Raw genomic sequence first — 9,149 nt, forward strand, 5'->3', positions numbered from 1 at the left:
ATTTCAAAAAATTATACACCCAAGGGCCGCAAGACGATGTTGAGATTAAACAATTTTTGGCAAAAAACGGACTATCTAAATTGTCACAAGAAAATAGGACAATCCTGAACTCTAAAATAACACGACAGGAGATTGAACAAGCCATCCAGAACATGCAACTCGGCAAATCTCCAGGACCAGATGGGCTGACCTCCAAGTACTATAAGGCATTAAAAGACTATTTGATACAACCCTTGATGGAGGTCAGCAATGAAATTATGGAGGGGAAGAGGGCACCGGAGTCGTGGAAGGAAGCGTTCATCACATTAATACCAAAGTCGGAAGCTGAAAAGACACAACTTAAGAACTACCGTCCCATCTCTCTTTTAAATGTGGATTACAAAATATTTGCAGACATTTTGGCAAATAGATTTAAAAAAGTTTTAAATGAAGTAATTCATAAGGACCAGGCCGGCTTTCTCCCAGGTAGACATCTGTTTGCTAATACAAGGAACATTATTGACATTTTGGAACTTTTGCAAACAGATATAAATACAAAAGCAGTTTTAATTTTTATAGACGCGGAGAAGGCCTTTGACAATATCTCCTGGAAATTTATGATGGGAAATTTAAAAGAGATGGGAGTGGGACGGGGTTTTGAGAATGGGATTGAGGCGATATATTCAGAACAGAAAGCTAAATTGATAGTTAATAATGTGGTTACAGAAGAGTTCAAAATTGAAAAAGGGACACGACAAGGTTGCCCTATTTCCCCTTTGCTATTCATCTCGGTTCTGGAAGTGCTATTGAACATGATTAGAGGGGACCGGTTGGTGGAAGGAATTCAGGTCGGTCAGAAACAATATAAATTAAAAGCTTTCGCAGATGACCTGGTTTTGACCTTGCAGAAGCCAGAGCCCAGTACGAAAAGAGTATTACAACTGATTAATGACTTTGGTCGGGTGGCTGGATTTAAACTAAACAAACAGAAAACTAAGGTTCTGGGGAAAAATCTGACTGATACAGAGTCAGAACGGTTTCAGAATGAGACGGAACTTAATGTGGTTAAAAAAGTAAAATACCTAGGGGTAAACATAACAGTAAAAAATCTAAGTCTATTTAAGGACAATTATGAAAAATGCTGGACAGAAATTAAGAGAGACTTAGATAGTTGGTCAAAATTGAAACTTTCTTTGTTAGGCCGAATTGCTGCTATCAAGATGAATGTATTGCCAAGGATGTTGTTTTTATTTCAAACACTTCAGGTTTTGGACAAAACGGAGTGCTTTCAGAAGTGGCAGAGAGACATTTCTAAGTTTGTCTGGCAGGGCAAAAAGCCCAGAATTAAGTTTAAGATATTAACCGATGCAAAACAAAGAGGGGGCTTTGCCCTGCCAGACTTAAAGTTGTATTATGAAGCCGCAGCGTTCTGCTGGCTAAAAGACTGGCTACTTCTTGAAGACACTGATGTGTTAGATTTGGAAGGGTTTAACAATGCTTTTGGATGGCATGCATATTTATGGTATGACAAGGTTAAAGCAAATAAGGCCTTTAAGAACCATATTGTCAGAAAATCACTGTTTAATGTCTGGACAAAATATAAAGACTTGCTGGAAAATAAAACACCAAGGTGGCTTTCACCTCTGGAAGCCAAGGCCCGAAAAAGACCCAATATGGAGGCTAAATGGCCAAAATATTGGGAAATACTAGAAAAGGATGGAGACAATTGGAAATTGCAGAGTTTGGAGAAAATGAAAGACAAAGTGCGAGATTGGTTACATTATGCTCAGATTAAAGAAGTTTTTAAAAATGATAAGAAACTAGGGTTCCAGGTGGAGAAATCGAAATTAGAAACAGAATTGTTAGAACCAAAGATTAAGGTACTTTCAAGGATGTATAACTTGCTGTTGAAATGGAATACACAAGATGAAACGGTTAAATCGGCTATGATAAGGTGGGCACAGGACATTGGGCATAATATCATGTTTGAGGACTGGGAGAGGTTGTGGAGTAATGGATTGAAATTTACTGCATGTAACGCTCTGAAAGAAAATGTAATGAAAATGATTTATAGATGGTATATGACCCCAGTCAAACTTGCCAAAATTTACCACCTGTCTGATAATAAGTGTTGGAAATGTAAAGAGTGTGAGGGAACGTTCTTCCACCTCTGGTGGACTTGCCCTAAAGTGAAGGCGTTCTGGGAAATGATTTATAATGAACTGAAAAAGGTATTTAAATATACCTTCACTAAGAAACCAGAGGCTTTCCTTTTGGGTATTGTCGGCCAAGGGGTGGCAAGGAAGGACCAGACATTTTTTATGTATGCAACAACAGCAGCAAGGATACTTCTCGCAAAACACTGGAAAACTCAAGATCTACCCACACTGGAAGAATGGCAGATGCAACTGATAGACTACATGGAATTGGCTGAAATGACCGGCAGAATTCGTGACCTGGGAGAAGAGAGGATTGAGGAGGATTGGAAGAAATTTAAGAACTATTTACAAAAGCATTGTAATTTGAGTGAATGCTAAATAAGATGCTAGACTAAAATAACTGAGCACCACTAAATTTAGAAGTTTTTAAGAAAATAAGTAAGACTGTGAAAACTTAGCTCCTTTCGAGAATTATAAGATTATGAAACATAGAAGGGATATAAGAATTTAAATAAGATGATAAATTGCTGACAAAATGTTACAACGATGAAAGTGGGAGCGGGAGATGTGAGGAAGTCCAAAGAAAATGTGAAACTATGTTAAGACAAATGTTACATTGTTTATTATGTTTGTTTTTTATTGTAAAACCCAATAAATTGCTTTAAAAAAAAAAAAAAGAATGTACTCTGTGAGTGTCTGGAGGTGGGTGGAGGATGGATGGCAGTTAACGGATTGAGGTTGAATCCAGACAAGACAGATGTACTGTTTCTGAGGGGGGGAGAAAGGTGTGGGGGACTCCCTGGTCCTAAATGGGGTAACTGTGCACAGCCTAGGGGGGCCTTTTGGACTCACAGATGTTCATAGAGGCACAGGTAAATTCTGTGTTCAGAATGGCTGTCTACCAGCTGAATCTGGTACCCCTGCTGAGACCCTAATTGCCTGCATACTGTCTCACCACAGTGGTACATGCTCTAGTTATCCCCTACTTGTAATAGAACAATGTGCTTTACGTAGGGCTACCTTGAAGGTGACTCAGAAACTACAACTAATTTAGAATGTGACAGCTAGACTGCGGAGTGACCGCCAGGATCATGTAACGCCAATCCTAAAGAATCTACATTAGCTCCCAGTACGTTTCCGAGCACAATTCAAAGTGCTGGTGCTGACCTTTTAAAGCCCTAAACGGCCTCAGCCCTGCATATCTGAAGGAGCATCTCCACCCCTATAGTTCAGCTCGGCAATGAGGTCCAGCTCCAAAGGGGCCTTCTGACTGTTCCCTCACAAGAAGTGAAGTCACAGGGAACCAGACAAGGAGCCTTCTCAGTAGTGGTGCTTGCCTTGTAAAATGCCCTTCCATCAGATGTCAAAGGGATAAACAACTTTTAGAAGACATCTGAAGGCAGCCCTGTATAGGGAAGGTTTTAATGTTTAATGTTTTATTATGTTTTTATATTTTGCAGGAAGCAGCCCAGAGTGGCTGGGGCAACCCAGTCAGTTGGGCGACGTATAAATAAAAAAAATGTTATTATTATTACCTACAGGATATTTTTCTTTACCCCCACTTCCCTTTATGAACTAAAAGGTAACAAACAGTATTAAAGAAGAGATAAACACATGGCCCTATTCCTTTGTCCATTTGGTCATGTGGGATTTAATTTTCAAACAATCACTTCAAAATTATCTAACATGCTGAATTTGTTACTGTGAGGTCTTTTGTGCTCTGGGAGAGTATAAATAAACATTGATATGGTTTATTTACTTCTCGAGGCAATGCAATAATTTTAAAAATAGTTTTACTAACACACACACAGCTACAACTGCAGTGGGAAAAGAAGAACTATGAAGCGGTTCTTAGCAGATTTTTAGGCTACTGCCATCAGGGCTTGCAAAAAGAACAGTAAGCCTGCTTTCTCTACAGTGTTCTTTCATTAGGATACCTTTGGAAACCAACAGACAACACTAATCTTCAAAGAGGCTCAGAGTTTTCATTTCATTGAACAGATTAAATCAATTAAATATGTAGTGAAATGTTACTCACTAGCACTGTCTATCTTAAAAAAATGCTAGAAGGTGAACACATGGCAAATTAGCCCATAGTTTGCTTTGAAACATGATTCTACTGTGTACTGTACCAGAAACTGAATGGTACCTAATTCACATGAGCCTGAAGGGAATTTCACGGTTTGCCATGTGACATGGGCAGGCTGCTGTTTGAGGAAAAACAAGTCTAATGGCCCCTTTGGACTCTCAGAACTAGTTTCACTATTTTTTAGATCCTACTATCATTCACAATCTGGAGGAACACTTGCAAACAAATTCACATCTTTCAATACTAATCTTCCATAAAACTCAGGGCTGTTTTCACACTAAACAGGGGCTGGGGATGAAGAAAGACTCCGTATTTTCAGCTCTTAAAGTCCCCTCCTCCTTTTTTAAGCTGCTTCGTCCATGGGATGTGTTAAAGGCAAACCCAAGGAGAAAATATTATATTTGTAACAGTTGTAGTCTCCCTTCCAAGAGCTCACTTGTCAATCCCCAGTGTCTTTTGCCGTCTTAAGTCTAGGGGATAGGGTTTCTATGAGGTAGCTTCAAAATGGAAACAATGCAAAAACTGTAGGTGCCCAAATGGAACATTCTCTTTCATCCCTTTGTATCACAACCATCAGCTTCTACAGGGACCCATAACACCTGCTGCAGAAGGCATTCCTTGTAGCATACAATATCAGGTTTCTATTTAGATAATATTTACCTAGCCCATGGACAGAACTGCTGAAAGGACAGATTAACTGTAAAGCAATGTCACCTCAAGACCATCAGGTCTCATTTGTCTCAAATCAAGCTTCCAAGCAGTAAGGCTTTGTAATTTGGTATTTTAGGAGAATAGGGCAGGCTCAGTGGGGAGAAGAGGGTAGGACAATTCCTTTTGAATGAGCATCCTTGTACAGTACAGGATGTACTCCAATGAAGTATAAGAAAACTAGGGATGAGACCATATTGATGAGATCTTTTATAATCAAAGCCCCCTGGCTTAGTCTTTGAAACCCACAAGTCTTTTTACTATATTAAAAAAGAGAGATCACAGAACATTTCTCCGTGTTGTCCTACTAATAAAGAGAGGGCAAGGGGGAAAACCCAAATGCAACAATGAACAGGAAGAAAATGTTTAGTCTACCGAGCCCAACAGTGCAGAACTGTAGCAATAGCAACAGGTTTGGTCAAACATTCCCATTGTCAAAGGCGGAGATGACATTCTTAAGCAAAATATGTCAAGATCCAAAAAGCAGTAGCTTTCTGCTGCTTTTCTCTGTCCAGGAGTATAGGTTGTTAGTCAAGGCTGCAGAAAGATATAAAGAGCTACTGGGTAAACACTGCATATACCTTGGTGGCAATGACCGAGGATGACCTCATATCACATCTACAACATGCATCTCATTACATTCATCTGCTTTCTGTTCTGAGAACTGCACAAATGAGAAGCTAGTTCCTAAGATCCACTAAGATGCAACCATTATGTTATTCCATGGATATCTCTGTAGGTCCATAGATACCATCTGTCAGACAGCGCAAGCCTCTACACAAACCTCCCTTCAACCTTCCAAGAGACAGTCATGGGTCTTCATGGGTCAAATCCAGGCCTCACTGAAGCCTACAGCAAGTGAGATACACAGAAAACTCAAGTGCATTTCTGGACTATGCTAGGAGTAGAAGTAATGATTAATTAGGTAGGTTAAAATATAGGATGCAAACTAGATTGTAGGGGTGCAAGTAATGGTTTGGGAGCAACCCTCAAACTGTACATTAATTCACAATTGCTATTTATAAGTCGCTTTGGGTCACTTTTATGAAAAAATAATAATTGCATTTATTACTTGTTATTACGTATTTAGGAGCTGCATGTGTCTAGCTGCTGCTGTGTATACACCTGCATTTACAGACTTTTACAAAAGTTTTGAGAAAGAAGATTTATGCATAATCTTCACATTTTGCTATTGTTATCAGAGAAAAAATTAGAGCAAAGTTACAGAAAATAGGGTAATAGCATGTTTAGACCTATATAACCCCCAAATGAGTGCATTTACTATGCACGTGAGGTGTGTGGGTAACAATTGTCAGAATTCTCCCTTCTTTTATGTTGCTTGAACAATCGTGCCCATTCTTCATAACACTTTTGAAGAGTACCACCAATACCTTGTGTAATGTGCCTATGATGGCCTTTTGGGTATGTAAAAAGCCTGAAGGTCAAAATACCAATGACTATGTTCTTAAGTATCCTCTATCCCCCCACCTCCATCCACTGAAACTAAAATTAGTGGGATAAACCAAAATTACAACTAATTTTCCTGTACAAAGAATAGAGACTCTCCCTATCCCCTAGGCAAGCTATTGCTAACAATATAGTTTTGCTCAGCCCCACAAGGCTCCAGAGGCAAGTCACAGCTTATGCATCTTGAGCAGTCTACACATCCAGTTAAGACCAATGTAAACATCAGCCCCACCCCCAACATATTAGCCTATTCTGCTACAACAGGCGAATTGTGTGCTCAGTGAAAAGTGTTATGGATAGAAAAAATAGGGTATCAAAAAAATTCCCTAAAAAGTAACATTATAAGGCTGAGCATACTTAAATAACAGGAAGCAATATATACAGTTAACATGAACATAGAATGGACATCATATACCAGTAAGCATATTTGCCTAAATATATAGTACAATATTCTAATCAGTTTTACATCTTATGCAAAGCCAAGCCTGTAAAGACAACTTTACTCCCACCTAGTTTGTCACTGCATCCCAGGAACTGAAGAGGCTATCCATCTATCAGACCTTCTCTTGAAGTAGATATAAACTATGAAACCAAATAAAGACAGAAAACAGTAGTCCAAATGTTTTATATCTGGGATGGCCAATTTAGTGCCCTCCAGATGTTTTGAATGACAAGTACCGTAAGACCCAGCCAACATAGACAATGTTCAGGAATAATGGGAGTTGTAGTCTACAACATCTGAAGAGCACCACAATGACTACTTCTTGTTTAGATGTGAAGCTTGTTCTTTCACAATCTCTTTTCTCCAGTCTTTAATTATCTCATAACAGAAGTTAACAAATGTTCCAAGATAACTGATTAAACAAGACTATAGCTAATGGAAGCTTACTCTAAATAAGGCATTTTAAATGTCTCACACAAACATGCTAAAAAATAATCTCTCTCTTATAACTATTATTAGTTATCCTATTCTGCTTCTAGATGCAAGAAAATAAGCAAAACTTAGTAGAATTACAGTTTTATTTTGAACCATGAAACAGCTGCATACTCAGCCCTTTCAACACAGGAGAGATGGAACAGACTACACAGTTCAGGTGCATTAGCCAGCCAGCCTGCATAATGGCATCTGACTGACAAGTAAAAATAATCTCCAGAAGACACCTTGACATAGATCTTACTCATCCCTTTGAATACCTACAAAGTCCCTAAAAGCAATTACTTGAGGGAACAAAGCTATAAATCAATAGAATTAATATCCTTGTCTAAGGAAATACCGAACTTGCACTTACCTCCCACTGTAGATTATAAAACGCTGGTCTTCCGCTCTTCCTGGGGGGGGGGGGGAAGAAACAAAACCAGTTGACTATCAGTAAACCCACCAACCCAATCTATTATCTTAAGGAAACTGTATTCAAAGTTGAATGTACAGATGCTAGTATGGCAGCTTTTCTCACTCAACTTCAAAAGCCTACATGTTTACATGAACACAATGTGTGCCAATGTACGTCCACTATACAAGCTCTGTAGGTGGATGTCTGCATGTGCAATGTAGTCGAGAGGTTGCATAACCTGCAGATATCAATGTGTCCCTACTAAATTTGCCCAGTCACATTTCCCACACTGTATCATGAGTTAATGTGTTAAGAGGAGGGTTCCCAAGCACCCACTGAGAAAGGGGTGGCAGCGCAGTGAGGGACTTTGCTTTGAAAAGAATCGCTTCGACATCTCAGAGATCAGCGCAGCACAAATGAAAAGATGTATTGCTGTCTTGAAAAGGGGTCCCCTCTCTTTATTCTGAAGGTGGGCAAAGCGTGCTGCCAATCCTTCAAGGAACGAGTCAACCTCGAGGGTGCAATGAGAGGCCTCAAGTACCTTGGGGGAAGAAATAAAAATAAAACACCAGTAGGTGCAAGCTTGAAGCCAGGACATCATCAGATGTCTTGTAAGCAAAAGGCACTGTGAGGCGATGTTTTGTGGTGTTGTAGTTTTTTGATGAAAACCGCCCCGCTAACATCTGTGAGATTTTGAGGAAGGGGAACTTAGCCTAAAAGCGAACGGGTGGAGGAGTGAAATAAAGCTTTACTTTGGGAGGAAAGGAAACCCGGTCTTGGAAGAAGAGGGAGGAGGGCAAAGAGAAGAAGGGGGGGCGGGAGAGGGAGAGAAATGGTCACGTCAGAGAGGCTCCACTTTGCCAAGGGTAAGGAAAGGGCTGCCGCTGCTGCTGCTACCTGTTTATACTGTGGCGGTGCTGAGAGGAGGCTCAGAGCCAGAGCGGCGAAAGGAGGCCGAAGAAACACCTGCCTGCAACGGGGCGCAGGAGGAGGAAGGGGCAGCGGGGGTAGGAAGCTGTCACAGCCGAGAAGCGGCGCCTCAGCCGCTTCCGAAGCCCCCCGTCCAGCCCCTTCTACCCAACCTCCCTCACACCGAAAGCGGGGGACGAGAAGCGGGGAAGAGGGAGAGGCTCGCCTACCCACCTGCGGGAAGGACCGGCGTCAACCGCAGCAGCCTCTCGCCGCCTCAGCCGCCGCCACCATTACTGCTGGCGCTGTTGCTAATGCCTCGCTTTCTCCTTCTCCACAGCTTCCCCCTCCCCCCACCGCCGACCTCCCCGCGCTCACTCCTCCTCCAGTCCCTGTCAGCGTCTCCGGCAACGTAACAAGGCGCCCGCCCATTGGCCCGCCCCCAGCAAGCGCGGCATTCATTGGCTTCCCTCCGAGGGGCGCGCGGGGAAGACCTTACAGCCAATG

The 9,149-nt window shown here is 41.3% G+C and overlaps 1 protein-coding gene across 2 annotated transcripts in view; it reads right to left on the reverse strand.

Moving 5' to 3' along the window:
* Positions 1–9,020, reverse strand: part of HYCC2 (hyccin PI4KA lipid kinase complex subunit 2) — a 50,444-nt gene extending 41,424 nt beyond the window's left edge. Inside the window, exons 1-2 of one of the 2 annotated variants that reach the window (XM_081017102.1) lie at positions 8,877–9,020; positions 7,692–7,731 (exon numbers count right to left, since the gene is read on the reverse strand). The gene's annotated coding sequence lies outside the window, so the exon portion shown is untranslated. The remainder of the gene's footprint in view (positions 1–7,691; positions 7,732–8,876) is intronic. The other variant, XM_081017103.1, reaches the window with a different exon arrangement.
* Positions 9,021–9,149: the final 129 nt, after the last annotated feature.

The sequence above is a fragment of the Podarcis pityusensis genome (assembly GCF_964106645.2).
Source record: "Podarcis pityusensis genome assembly, chromosome: 1".
In the NCBI taxonomy this organism is placed as follows: domain Eukaryota; kingdom Metazoa; phylum Chordata; class Lepidosauria; order Squamata; family Lacertidae; genus Podarcis; species Podarcis pityusensis.